The sequence below is a fragment of the Phyllostomus hastatus genome, unplaced genomic scaffold (genome assembly GCF_019186645.2).
Source record: "Phyllostomus hastatus isolate PE091 unplaced genomic scaffold, TTU_PhHast_1.1 phas_contig_152, whole genome shotgun sequence".
NCBI lineage: Eukaryota > Metazoa > Chordata > Mammalia > Chiroptera > Phyllostomidae > Phyllostomus > Phyllostomus hastatus.
In genome coordinates, this window is record NW_025333622.1 from 13,629,374 (window position 1) to 13,641,752 (window position 12,379).

At 42.6% G+C, this 12,379-nt stretch overlaps 1 long non-coding RNA gene across 2 annotated transcripts in view; it reads left to right on the forward strand.

Annotated features, from left to right (window-relative positions):
- LOC123813489 overlaps window positions 1–12,379 on the forward strand; it is a 90,766-nt gene that overhangs the window by 31,189 nt on the left and 47,198 nt on the right. For both annotated transcript variants that reach the window (XR_006784757.1, XR_006784758.1), the window contains 4 exons: window positions 7,887–7,999; window positions 8,316–8,437; window positions 9,327–9,486; window positions 10,548–10,637. This is a non-coding gene — a long non-coding RNA (uncharacterized LOC123813489). The remainder of the gene's footprint in view (window positions 1–7,886; window positions 8,000–8,315; window positions 8,438–9,326; window positions 9,487–10,547; window positions 10,638–12,379) is intronic.

Sequence of the window (12,379 nt, forward strand, 5' to 3'; positions counted from 1 at the left end):
TGTGTGTGTGTGTGTTTCAGTTGCATTTTTACCTTTCGTGAAATAATAAAGCATAGTACACTGAAAATGTTGCTTATTTTCTTTCATCTTCAATATTAAAATGGCTACACAACATTCATCAATTTTGATAAGTTTTTTAAAATACGTGCTGATGTTACTCAAGCTGTCACAACACAACTGTTTCGAATGAAGTCAAAGACAACTAAGTCTTGCTAGAGCCCTCTTACAGAAAAAAACAAATGGACTTTTTGGCCAACCCAATATTAGTACTTCCTTTTTTTAAAAAATGCTTACCTGAGGACGTTTTTCATTGCTTTTAGAGAGAGGGAGAGAGAGAAGCACTGATTGGTTGCCTCCCATATGCGCCTGGACCAGAGATTGAACCCACAACCTAGGTGTTGCCTTGATCAGGAATTGAATCTGCAACCCCTCAGCTATAGGATGATGCTCCAGCCAATGGAGCCACACCGGCCAGGGCAGTACTTCCTTTCTTTTTATGGTTGAATAGTATTCCATTATATAGACAAAACACACTTAGGTTATCCTTTCATTAATTGATGGATGTTTGATTGTTTCCACCCTTTGCCTCTTGTGGTTAGTTCTTCTATGGACATTTACATGCACATCTTTGGGTGGACCTATGTTTTTATTTCCCTTGGGTAGATACCTTGAAGCTAAATTGCTGGGGTTAGGATAATTTCATATTAACAGTTTGGGAAACTGTCATACTATTTAAAAATGGCTGCACTATTTTACATTTCCATCAGCAATGTATGAGGACTCCAATTTATTCACATCTATGCCAACACTTACTACAATCTTTTTTATTATAGTCACTTGAGAGGATGTGAAGTGATACCTCATTGTGGTTATGTTTTACATCTTCATAGTGACTAATAATGTTGAGTATTTTTAAATGTGCTTATTGGTCCTTAATAGGTCTTCTTTGGAGAAATGTTTATTCAGATCTATTGCCCATTTAAAAATTAAAAAAAATTTTTCACCCAAGGACATTGTTTCATTGCTTCTAGAAAGAGAGGAAGAGAGAGAGAGAGATATCAGAGAGAAACATTTATTGGTTGCTGCTTGTAGGCTTCCCTAACAGGAATTGAACCCACAGCCTAGGCATGTGCCCTACCAGGATCAAGCCCATAGCTTTCCATGTATGGGAAGATGCTCCAACCAACTGAGCCACACCGGCCAGGGCCCTTTCACCATTTTTTGAATTATATTTTATTGATTATGCTATTACAGTTGTCCCAATTTTTCCCCCTTTGGCCCCTCCACCCAGCACCCCCCACTCCCTCAGGCAATCCCCACACCATCATTCATGTCCATGGGGCATGTTAGATTCTTTGGCTACTCCATTTCCTCTACTTTACATCCCCATGGCTATTCTGTAGCTTACTATTTGTACTTAATCCCCTTACCTCTTCACCCATTCCCCATACCCTCCTCCTATCTGGCAACCATCAACATGCTCTCCATATTCATGGTTCTGTCTATGTTCTTGTTTGCTTACTTTGTTTTTTAGATTCAATTTTTGATACATATGTATTTATTGCCATTTTATTGTTCATAGTTTTGATCAATCAGTTGCCTCCCATATGTGCCCTGATTGGGGATCAAACCCCCAACCTAGGTGTGTTCCTTGATGTGGAATAGAACTTGCAACCTTTTGGTGTATGAGACAATGATTCAACAAGCTGAGCCACCTGGCCACGGCTGTGCAGGTGCTTTAAAGAAGTTATAAGAGAGCATTTCTCTCCAGGAGTCATAATGGGAGAGGGGCTCTCCATTCCACCTTAGGTTCTTTAGAACAGGAGCTGGTTGGTCAATTACAGGTTGAACATTCTAGGCTTGGTTGCTAAGATATGAATATTTCTTAACGGTTGGGAGGTACCCTCAGGAGACACTCTGTGTTGTCTGACTTCTTTCTCATAGTGCTGTTTGCCCATCTGGTGTTGGTGGGAAAAATAGAAATAGGCTGAGGCCTAGATCAGAGGTCAGTGTGAACACAGGAAAGGAACTTGGATAGTGGCCATGTGAGGATAGGAAAGGGATGGATGGATTCAAGGGCCGTTTCATAAGTAGAATTCTGAGTCCTGGGAGGGCTGTGGGTGATGTGAGAAAGAAGGAGTTAAAGATGACCAAAAGCTCAAGCACTGCCTGGACTCAGTGCTGTAATCAGTCCAATTGGGATGTATTGAGTAGGAAGTACTGTGAGAAATGAGGAAGTCTGAAATATAGAGATGAAGGTTTGCAACTCAGACAGGACCTGAGAAATACAGGTTTTGTTACTCTAAACAATATTTAACAGTCATCTGACTCTATATTTTTCTAACAAAGTTTAAATTGCATCAATTTTCTATATTCATTCTAAACAAACTAAGGGTCTTAACCCTTCCAGGGCGATTGCCCTGGAATTGCACTTTCTCATCTTTTCTGTTGTGTTGGCTACTGTTGCAGTTCCATTATGACTTTAATGTTCTCAGATCAGTAGTGGTTATTGCTGTATTTTAAGAGTTAAGACTTATTTAGATTTGCCAATTTCATTGTTAGGCTTCTAACAGAAAACAAATTACACACTCAAATAAGGATAATTCCAGGAGAGTTTAACTAATTACTTAATTAGTAATTTAATTAATTACTTAAAGCAACTCTCTGTAATGGGTATGTATGGGTAGAGATTAAGAAATCCAAAAGAGACCTGGCTAGTGTGGTTCAGTGGATTGAGTATGGGCCTGTGAACCAAAGGGTCGCCAGTTTGATTCCCAGTCAGGGCACATGCGTGGGTTGTGGGCCAGGTCCCAGTTGGGGACATGCAAGGGGCAACCACACATTGATGTTTCCTCTCTTTCTCCTTCCCTTCCCCTCTCTCTAAAAAAAACCCAAAAAAACATAAAATCTTAAAAAAAAAAAACAACAACCTACAAGAGGCAGTGTAATATGCCAGAGCTAGGAACCATGAGAGGTTTAGCACTCATGCCTAGGCCTGAAGGGATTTAGGAAGGGAGCTGTCACGGAAACCTGAAAGGAGAGATGTGCACACGGGGTTATCCTGAGAGAAGCAGCGACCTCAGAGGTATGCACCCACGCCAAGGATCATCCTGCCGGGAGAACAGGAGACTGTATACTCTGACTGCACCATCCTCCCTTACTGCAGCGTCCTAGTAGGGCTCTGCATTGGCAAAACCCAACTGCACGCCAGACAGCAAGGGAGCTTATTTGGTGTAGGCTATCCTGGCCAGCCTCCAGGAGCTTGGCGGACGTGAAGGGTGTAGGGCCGACCTGGAGCCAACACAAGATATTCAGGATACCACGTGTTTGGCTAAGTCTTTAGTACATGATTTCTTGTCTCCTACTCCTCCTTTCCAGGGTTATTTTCTTCCTTGCTGAAGGAAGTATATTAGTATCTCTTTCAATGAGGGCTTATGAATAATATATTTCTTACAATATCTGAAAATGTCTTCATTTACTCTCACTCTTGAATGATATAGCTGAGTATAAATTTTGAGACTGATAGATATTTTCCTTCAAAACTTGGAAGCTATTTTTCCACTGTCTCATGTACTGTTACTGATGAGAAGTCTGTTGTTGGTCTGGTAGTCTCCTTTGAAGTCTCTGAACCTTTTATGATTCATTCACTTTCCTTGATATTTTATTTCATTCTAGTGTATCTAGATATCAATTTATTTTTATCCTGTGAAAGACTTAGTGTGCTTTTTTTCAATCTGAGGATTCATACCTTTCTTTAAATTTGAAACATTCTTAGCCATTATCACCATTACCTCCTGCCCACACTCTATTTTTTTTTTTTGGGGGGGGAACTTCCATCAAGCATGTATTGGAGTTTTTCATGCTGTCCTCCATCTCTTTATTTTTTATTTTTTAATGGTTTAGATTCTAATTTTTAAATATATTTTATTGATTATGCTATTACAGTTGTCCAATTTTCTCCCCTTTATTCCCCTCCACCCTGCACATCCCTTCCCACCCGCATTCCCCCCGTTTAGTTCATGTCCATGGGTTATACATGTAAGTTCTTTGGCTTCTACATTTCCCATACTATTCTTACCCTCCCCCTGAGTATTTTCTACCTACCATCTATGCTACTTATTCTCTGTACCTTTTCCCCTTCTTTCCCTCTCCCACTCCCCTGTTGCTAACCCTCCAAGTGATCTCCATTTCTGTGGTTCTGTTCCTGTTCTAGTTGTTTGCTTAGTTTGCTTTTGTTTTTGTTTTAGGTGTGGTTGTTAATAATTGTGAATTTGCTGTCATTTTACTGTTCACACTTTTTATCTTCTTTTTCTTAGATAAGTCCCTTTAATATTTCATATAATAAGGTCTTGGTGATGATGAACTCCTTTAACTTGACCTTATCTGAGAAGCACTTTATCTGCCCTCCTATTCTGAATGAAAGCTTTGCTGGATAGAGCAATCTTGGATGTAGGTCTTTGCCTTTCCTGACTTGGAATACTTCTTTCCAGCCCCTTCTTGCCTGCAAGGTCTCTTTTTAGAAATCAGCTGACAGTCTTATTGGAACTCCTTCGTAGGTAATTGTCTCCTTTTCTCTTGCTGCTTCTAAGATTCTCTCCTTATTTTTAATCTTGGGTAACTTAATGATGATGTGCCTTGATGTGTTCCTCCTTGGGTCCAACTTCTTTGGGACTCTCTGAGCTTTCTGGACTACCTGGAAGTCTATTTCCTTTTCCAGACTGGGTAAGTTCTCCGTTATTTTTTCAAATAAGTTTTCAATTTCTCACTCTTTCTTTTTTTCTTCTGGCACCCCTATGATTTGGATGTTGGAATGTTTAAAGTTGTCCCAGAGGTTCCTAAGCCTCTCATTTTTTTGAATTTTTGTTTCTTCATTCTTTTCTGGTTGTATGTTTCTTTCTTCCTTTTGGTCCACACCATTGATTTGAGTTCCTAAACCCTTCCCATCACTATTGGTTCCCTGTACATTTTCCTTTATTTCACTTAGCATAACCTTCATTTTTTCATCTATTATTTGTGACCAAATTCAACCAATTCTGTGAGCATCCTGATTACCAGTGTTTTGAACTCTGCATCTGATAGGTTGGCTATCTCTTCATGGCTTAATTGTATTTTTTCTGAAGCTTTGATCTGTTCTTTCATTTGGGCCATTTTTTTTGTCTTGGCACACCTGTTGTGTAGTAAGGGGCGGAGCCTTAGGTGTTCACCAGGGCAGGGCAACCTCTGTCCCTGCATTGTAATCCTGTATGTGGGGCTGGGGTCCCAGAGGAAAAATGGTGCTTGCTTTGCTCTCTGCCAGATTTCAGTCACTTCCCCCACTTCCCACAATCAAATTGGGCCCTCCTGGTGCTGATTCCAGGGTGGGTGGGCTTGTGTATGTCTAGGACACTGTGGGTTTCTCCAGCGAACTCTCCTGTGAGGCTGGGAGTTTCTCCCACTGGCACCTCAGCCCCCACAGGTGTTTTCAATCTGTGGTCTGAGGCTTTATTGTGAGGTCTGTTTCGCTCCCCAGCTGTTCCTCCTGGTTTGTCTGTGTGCAAATGTGGGACTGCCCGCTCCACCAGCCCACCTTGCTGCAAGTACTTTCTGCCTGGCTGTCCATCTCCGCCCCTCCTACTGGTCTGGATGAATGTGTCTTCTTTAACTCCTTGGTTGTCAGACTTCCATACAGTTTGATTTTCTGTCAGTACTGGTTGTTTTTTGTTTTTAAATTATTGTCCTTCTTTTGGTTGTGTGAGGAGGCACAATGTATCTACCTATGCCTCCATCTTGGCTGGAAGTTCCTGTCCTCCATCTCTTTAAACACATATTTTCTTCATCTCTTTTTTGTTGCATCTTTTCATTTTATTTACCTATATATTTGTACTTGTGCTATTTGTACTATTGTACTTGTACTATTTATAGTATTTCCACCTCAACCAGTTGACCTTCAAGGCAGACCAAGACCTATGACATTGAAGTGGTTTTTTTTAGAGTTCAAAATTTTTAATAGTTCATCTACAGTTGTGCCTATATCTGTGCTGTATTCTGAGTCACTTTAGTCTGTGTTCCAGTTCACTTATTCACTAGTCATCCAGGCTACTCTGAAATCTTTCTACTGAGTTGTTTACCCACTTGTTTTCCTTCATCTATGTACCCTATAAAAATATACCTACTTATTCATTTGATGTAAAACCCTGCATTGTCTTATCTTACCTTACAATTTTTTGTTGTTAAATAAACACTGAGAAATGTGCATGAGCCAAGTATGTAGACCTTAGTGACTTCTCACTGAGCAGATGTTTGTGTCACCAGGGTCGAAGTAAAAGAGTGACATCACCAGCACCCTAGAACTCCCTATTGTGATCTTTCTGGCTGCTACGCCCTCCCAGGCTAAGCCATGAAAGCTTTATAAACATCACTCCCTTGCTTTTCTGTAAAGTTTTACTACCTAAGTTGGCATTCCTAAACACAGTAGTTTACATTTGACTGTTTTCTTTTTAGACACACTAATGAAGTGTGTATTATTTTGTGACTGCCTTTTTCACTCATATTTGTTAGATTTATACATATTGTTGCACAAGATTATACTTTGTTCATTTTCACTGCTGTATAGTATTTCATCAGATGAGTGATATATATGTATATAAAAATTTATTACGAAGATATTGGAAATTTTAGCTACACTTTGGGGCTACTATGAATAATGGCACACTTCTGCTGGGTGTGTACCTAGGAAAGGATCATAAAGTAGATAATATCAAATTGTTTTCCATAGTGGCTGTATTATTTTACATGTCTATTAATTGTTCTTTTATTAAAAATTACTTTTCTGCATTGCATACTAGGTGAATTCCTCAGAACCATTTTTTAATTTATTAATTCTTCATTTAACTATGTTCAGTCTTGACTATATCCTATTTGTTGAGATTTTAAAATTTAATGCCTATATTTTTAATCTCCAAGTTTTCTAATTGTTTCTTCTTCATATCTATCTATAATTCTTATTTCATTCTCTTTGTTTCTAGTTTGTAGTTAAAGTATTCAGTTTTTTTTAAAGATTATATTTATTTATTTTTAGAGAGGGAAGGGAGGGAGATAGAGAGAGAGAGAGAGAGAAACATCAATGTGCGGTTGCTGGGGGTTATGGCCTGCAACCCAGGCATGTACCCTGGCTGGGAATCGAACCTGTGACACTTTGGTTCGCAGCCCGCGCTCAATCCACTGAGCTACGCCAGCCAGGGCAAAGTATTCACTTTTATAGTGAATACCTGTGAATACCTGTGGACTGTAGACCACTCCCTGCCCCCAACTCTCCATCCAACCATAGGACCCACTTCCTATCTGAACAGAAAGATGTGATTTAGAGGGCAGGATGAGATTCTAAAGGTTGATATCTAATATCACATATCTCCTGTATCAGGAATTTCATACTAATTTTTAAAAATATTTTATTTATTTATTTTTAGAGAGGGGAAGGGAGGGGAAAGAGAGAGAGAGAGAGAGAAACATTAATGTGTGGTTGCCTCTTGTATGCCCCACTGGGGACCTGGTTGACAACCCAGGCATGTGCCCCAACTGGGAATTGAACTGCCAACCCTTTCCTTCACAGTCTGGTGCTCAATCCACTGAGCCATACCAGCCAGGGATCATGTTGATTTTTATTATACTAATTTTACATATGAAGAAATAGACTCTCCAGGAGTTAAGTGAATTTCCAAAGATATCTTGCTAGTGAGAGGCAAAGACATAGTCAGGAGCCAAACTTGTCTCTTCTGATTTGTCCCTGATTTGTTTCTATTTTTTGCATGTTTTCATCATTCTGTGTTACTCACTTTTGAAGAAATACATGCCTACCTCCATCAAGAGAGTAACAGCTTCCCCCTGCTCACCCTCTTTTTTCCTTACAGAGATGTTTAGAGGTACGGGACGTTCCTCAAAGACTGCCAAGTAGAAGTTGAAAAAGTACACTTCAACCACAAACATCAGAAACTTGATGAAAGGATTCCAATGTGCAGATCAGGTGAGGACATATCAGACATCTTCCTGCTCTAGCTAAGGCAGAACCATTTCCAAAAAGGTAGTTGGTTGGGTGTATTGCCATTGTACCAGGAGAGTGGGAAGAATTTCCAGTCAGCAGAGCACTACAGCTCCAGGTCAGGGTTCTATGTCCTTAGTTTGACCCATACTTTCTCCATCCCCCTCAACCCTGGGTCCAGCTTTAATCCTCTCTCTAGATTCACTCCTCCTCTTCCTTTCTCTACTGGGAACATTATTCTCTTTTTTAAAAATCTCCATCCTTCAACCTTCCTTTCTTTTGAGTCCCCTCTCTCCCATAGTTCCCAGAAGAGGAAATTATATACATCCTTCAGTTACTGCAACTCAACATCATCCACGAAAAGTTAGGAAGTGTACTGCGTCTGGAGTTGCTGGATGTCATCTCAGCTACCTGAGGACAATGGTGAGAAGCCCATGCCTCTGGGTTGGGGGCTGTGGGGGAAGAAAGGATCCCAGGTCTAAACCCAGGAGTTCCTTTCTGGTGAATGATGACATTTGGAAACTAAGTGGCATCTGGGATATGGGTACCTAAAGTTTCTAAACAATTTACTATAGCTTATATCTGATATCATGAACATGTATCAAGAAATGTGACCTAGAAGATAATGAAGTACAGGGGTAAGGTGAAAGAAATGAGATGGAAAGGGGGAGGAAGGATTTAGACTTTTGGCCTCAAAGCCTGACCTTGTTCTTTTGCTGTGTCCTGGGATATCTTAGGCAGTCATCCATGTTACTGCAACTCAACTAATCATCTCAATCTGTTCACTAAGCTGTTTAAATCTATCCACTTGTCTGCCAGCCCAACTTTAGACTGAACATTCATGACCCCTACTTATTCATCTATTCATATGCTTCTGTACTTAATTTTCCTGATACTGGGTAAACTTGGTTTCTTATTTTCTTGTTTAACTGCCTACATACAAGGTGTCTTCCAGTTTCTTGGCTTTCCTTGGCATGCCTCCTTTCTGATCAAGACCCCTGACCTATCAGGGACTTTTCAAAGTGGCCTCTACCATCTAACCACCTTCCTGATGTTTCACTTGCTGCTGCAGGGAAAACTCTGTGCTCTGGATATGCCAGTTCCCATTCCCACCCCAACACACAAGCCAGAGACTTTGCCCTTGTCCTCTCTTGTGGGGAAGGTGTACATTGAATGAAGTGGTGGGATGAGGTAGGTTAGTTCCTGCCCTCTAGATAGAGGAGAGTCACTTATTGACCAAAACTGATTCTTAGAAGCTGAGGGACTTGTATTGGATATTAACCTCAGAACAGTTAAGTCCTTCTCTTTCCAGAAGCCAGGAGAAGTGGAGAAGATGTGCACTGCTGTCTTAGCAGCTCTGGAGTCCAAGTATCCATGAATGGTCTTCAGGAAGCTCTGGAACAGAAAGTATGATAATTGTCTGCCCCCAAGGAGCCTCCTGATTGCAGTAGGGGAGCTCAGCCTCTCCCAAGGTATTGCTCCCTGTGGTGGAAGAGTTAGCCTGAGAACAGGGGCAGCAGGCAGTGGGGGCGTTGTATGGAATTTAGACTATAGCTTTATCCTCCAGCCATGGGTGTGTCAGGCAGGGTGCAAACTAGGATTCCTGTGGAGCTGATGGGAACTCAGAAGGGAGTTCCTGTAGACTAGGAATCGCACAGGAGGGCATGTTAGGGCATGGGAGACTGTGGGTCTGGAGGTTAGACTTGGGAACAAAGATGGAGCGAGAAGACTAAATAGAAAGCCCCATTCAAGAGTGGTGGATAGAGGCAAAAGAGAAGTGAGGAGTGCTTTGCTTGGGGGATCCTGAAGTTTTGAATTTGATTACAGGTTTGGGAGGTAATAGTGTAGTAGGATGAGGCAGAGAATCACCATATAATCCCCGTCCTGGTGGCTGTTGGTGACAGCATTGGCTCTCTTACCCATTCAACTTCCCTCCCTCAATCACAGTGTGGAAAAAAATAGTCGCCACACAAATGACAGTACCTACCCTTTCTTTACCACTTGGAATTGCATCCAGGGAGAGGTTGGGGGAAGTCATCTGGCCTTCTGAGCATTGGGGTTAAATATGACACGTCTTATGGGTTGGGCTGCATAGGAACCTTAGAGGACACAGTGACAGAAGCTGGAAATGTGTCTCTCAACCTAACCAGGCCAAATGGTCTCACTTCAGAACAGTGAGCAGAGCTTCAGGCAGCACAGCTCTTTGTTTTCTTAAGGGCCCTTGGAAGGGAGTGTGCCTGTGTAGGGTGTGTCACTACCTTGCATTTGTATGCTGTGCTAACATCCATCACTGACCTTTATTTTCCCAGCAGCTCTGTGAGGTGGTCACATTGGGTGACCCTATTTAGCAGCTGAGGAAGCTGAAAGGAGGATAAACTCAGTAACTTGCTCCAAGTTGTCCAGACTCTCTGGAAGCAGAGCTAGGATGTGAACCCAAAGCCTTCTGGCCCCTAATCAATAAGATTTGCTACAGTGAAGCGGGGAGTCTCCTATCCCTGGGATACGGACGTTTTTCTTGTACTCTTCCCCCCAGGTTCTGCTCTCTTAACTGGGCGCATCTGGCAACACATCCTGTGCCTTCTGAGGATGGCCCAAGAGAACAACATGCTGGTGATGTGCTATGGTGAGGATCTGGAGGGCCTGGGGAAGGCTTTGTTAGAATCAGGGAGGGAGGAGAGAAGGTCAGGATGGTCTGGGTCCTGCTGCATGTGAATCCCAGAGGCTGTGGAAGGGGCAGGTGATAGCTGAGAGCAGGCCTGGTATGAGTAGATGCTCCTCTCCATCTGACCTTTCTTGGCCTGCTCTGGGGCAGGGGGCAAGCTTGATAGAGATGCTGTCGGGTTGGATAGTCTTTCTCTTTCACTCTCCCTGCCCATGCTGGGTGGACTAAGTATGGTCTGAAAGGAAAGGAAGTTGGGGAGGCTCTATCCTCTTGTATTCCCGCTCTCTCATAGCCTGGTTATACCAGGATAAGCTGGTGTCATTCATTTGAAAGACGATGGAGTCCTTTGACCCAGCCAAGATTGCACTAGCCCTTCAAGTGTTCATGCATGTGTTCAAGGAAGGCAAGTGGGGAATGAGCTTGTTCCTCTGGATCTTCATTCTCATTAGATCCCCTTTCTCTGGGGAGATAGTCCCATATAGTAGTTAAAAGCACATTATAAACTCAGTGGGTTCAAATCTTGGCTTTGACTCTTAGCTGTGCAAACTAGGGCAGATTATGTTTAGTCTGTACCTCTATGTTTCCTCATTTGGAAAATAAGATAACATTAATACCTACCTTTAAGGGGTTTTCAGTGAGAATTAAATGAGAAAGCATACAGGAGGTGCTTAGCCCATTGCCCACTGTGCAGTCCGTTTCATAGTTGTTCAGTGTGATTATCTTGGAGTGCGGGCTTCGACTCCAATCAAGTGTTCACACCTCACTGTGTGTCCAGCACAGTGGAGGGATAGAAAATACATACAAGCATCAGGCGTGGTCCCTGCTGTCAAGGAGCTCACTATCAAGTGGGGTAGATGAGGCTGTTCACACAGCAAAATGATGCAAGATAATGTGTGATAAGTTACTTAAATGTGAGTGTGGCAATGGGCAAAGGGATGCAGTGAAGATCTCAGTCAGGCGCGGCGGGGTAGGCTCTGTGCAGGAGCTGCACGGAGGGCAGGAAGGAGATTGTGAGTTAGAGGGAGCTCACACAGAAGAAGAGCAGTGCTTGCTGTGTTAAAGGTTGAGACGTGCAGAGGGTGAGGAGAACAGCTCAGCTGGCGAGGTGGATTTGTGAGGGCAGTCGTGGGAGACCAGCAAGGGCTGAGGCTCCAGTGCCAGCTTGATGAACATACTGTTTTAAGTCACCCTTTACCCTGGTTTGAAGTAGAGGTTTGGTAGATTACCTCTGGGGCTTGACCTGGCCTTTGCAAATCAGGACTGTACTCAAAATTCCTCCTACCTTATGCCCCCCAAAGCAACAAAGAAGAGGGAGGAAACTGCTCCCACCCCTGCTCGTCTGTCTTGTCTCTAGTGCCCCAGACAGTGAAGCTGTTGCGCGAGGTGATGAATTCAACCCTTTTGGTGATTTCAGGAGGACCTCAAACCAGTTAGTAAAAAGACAAATGTTCAGGCCTGGAGGGCAATTGCTGTTTTGAGACCTTCAGGTCTGATAAAATGGAGAAGGGAAGGTTTGGGGGGGATGAGGAGAGAGGTAAGGCACACTTGCCAGGCCACTTCCGGCCTCAGATTGCTGCCCATGGGTTACATTTGAGCCTCTCCTGTGGGCAGCACTGTGATGAGCCCAGGGGGGACATGGGGCTCTAAAAGATATTAATTCTGCCCCCTGAGAATTCAGTTTGTTTGGGGAGAGATACATCCTC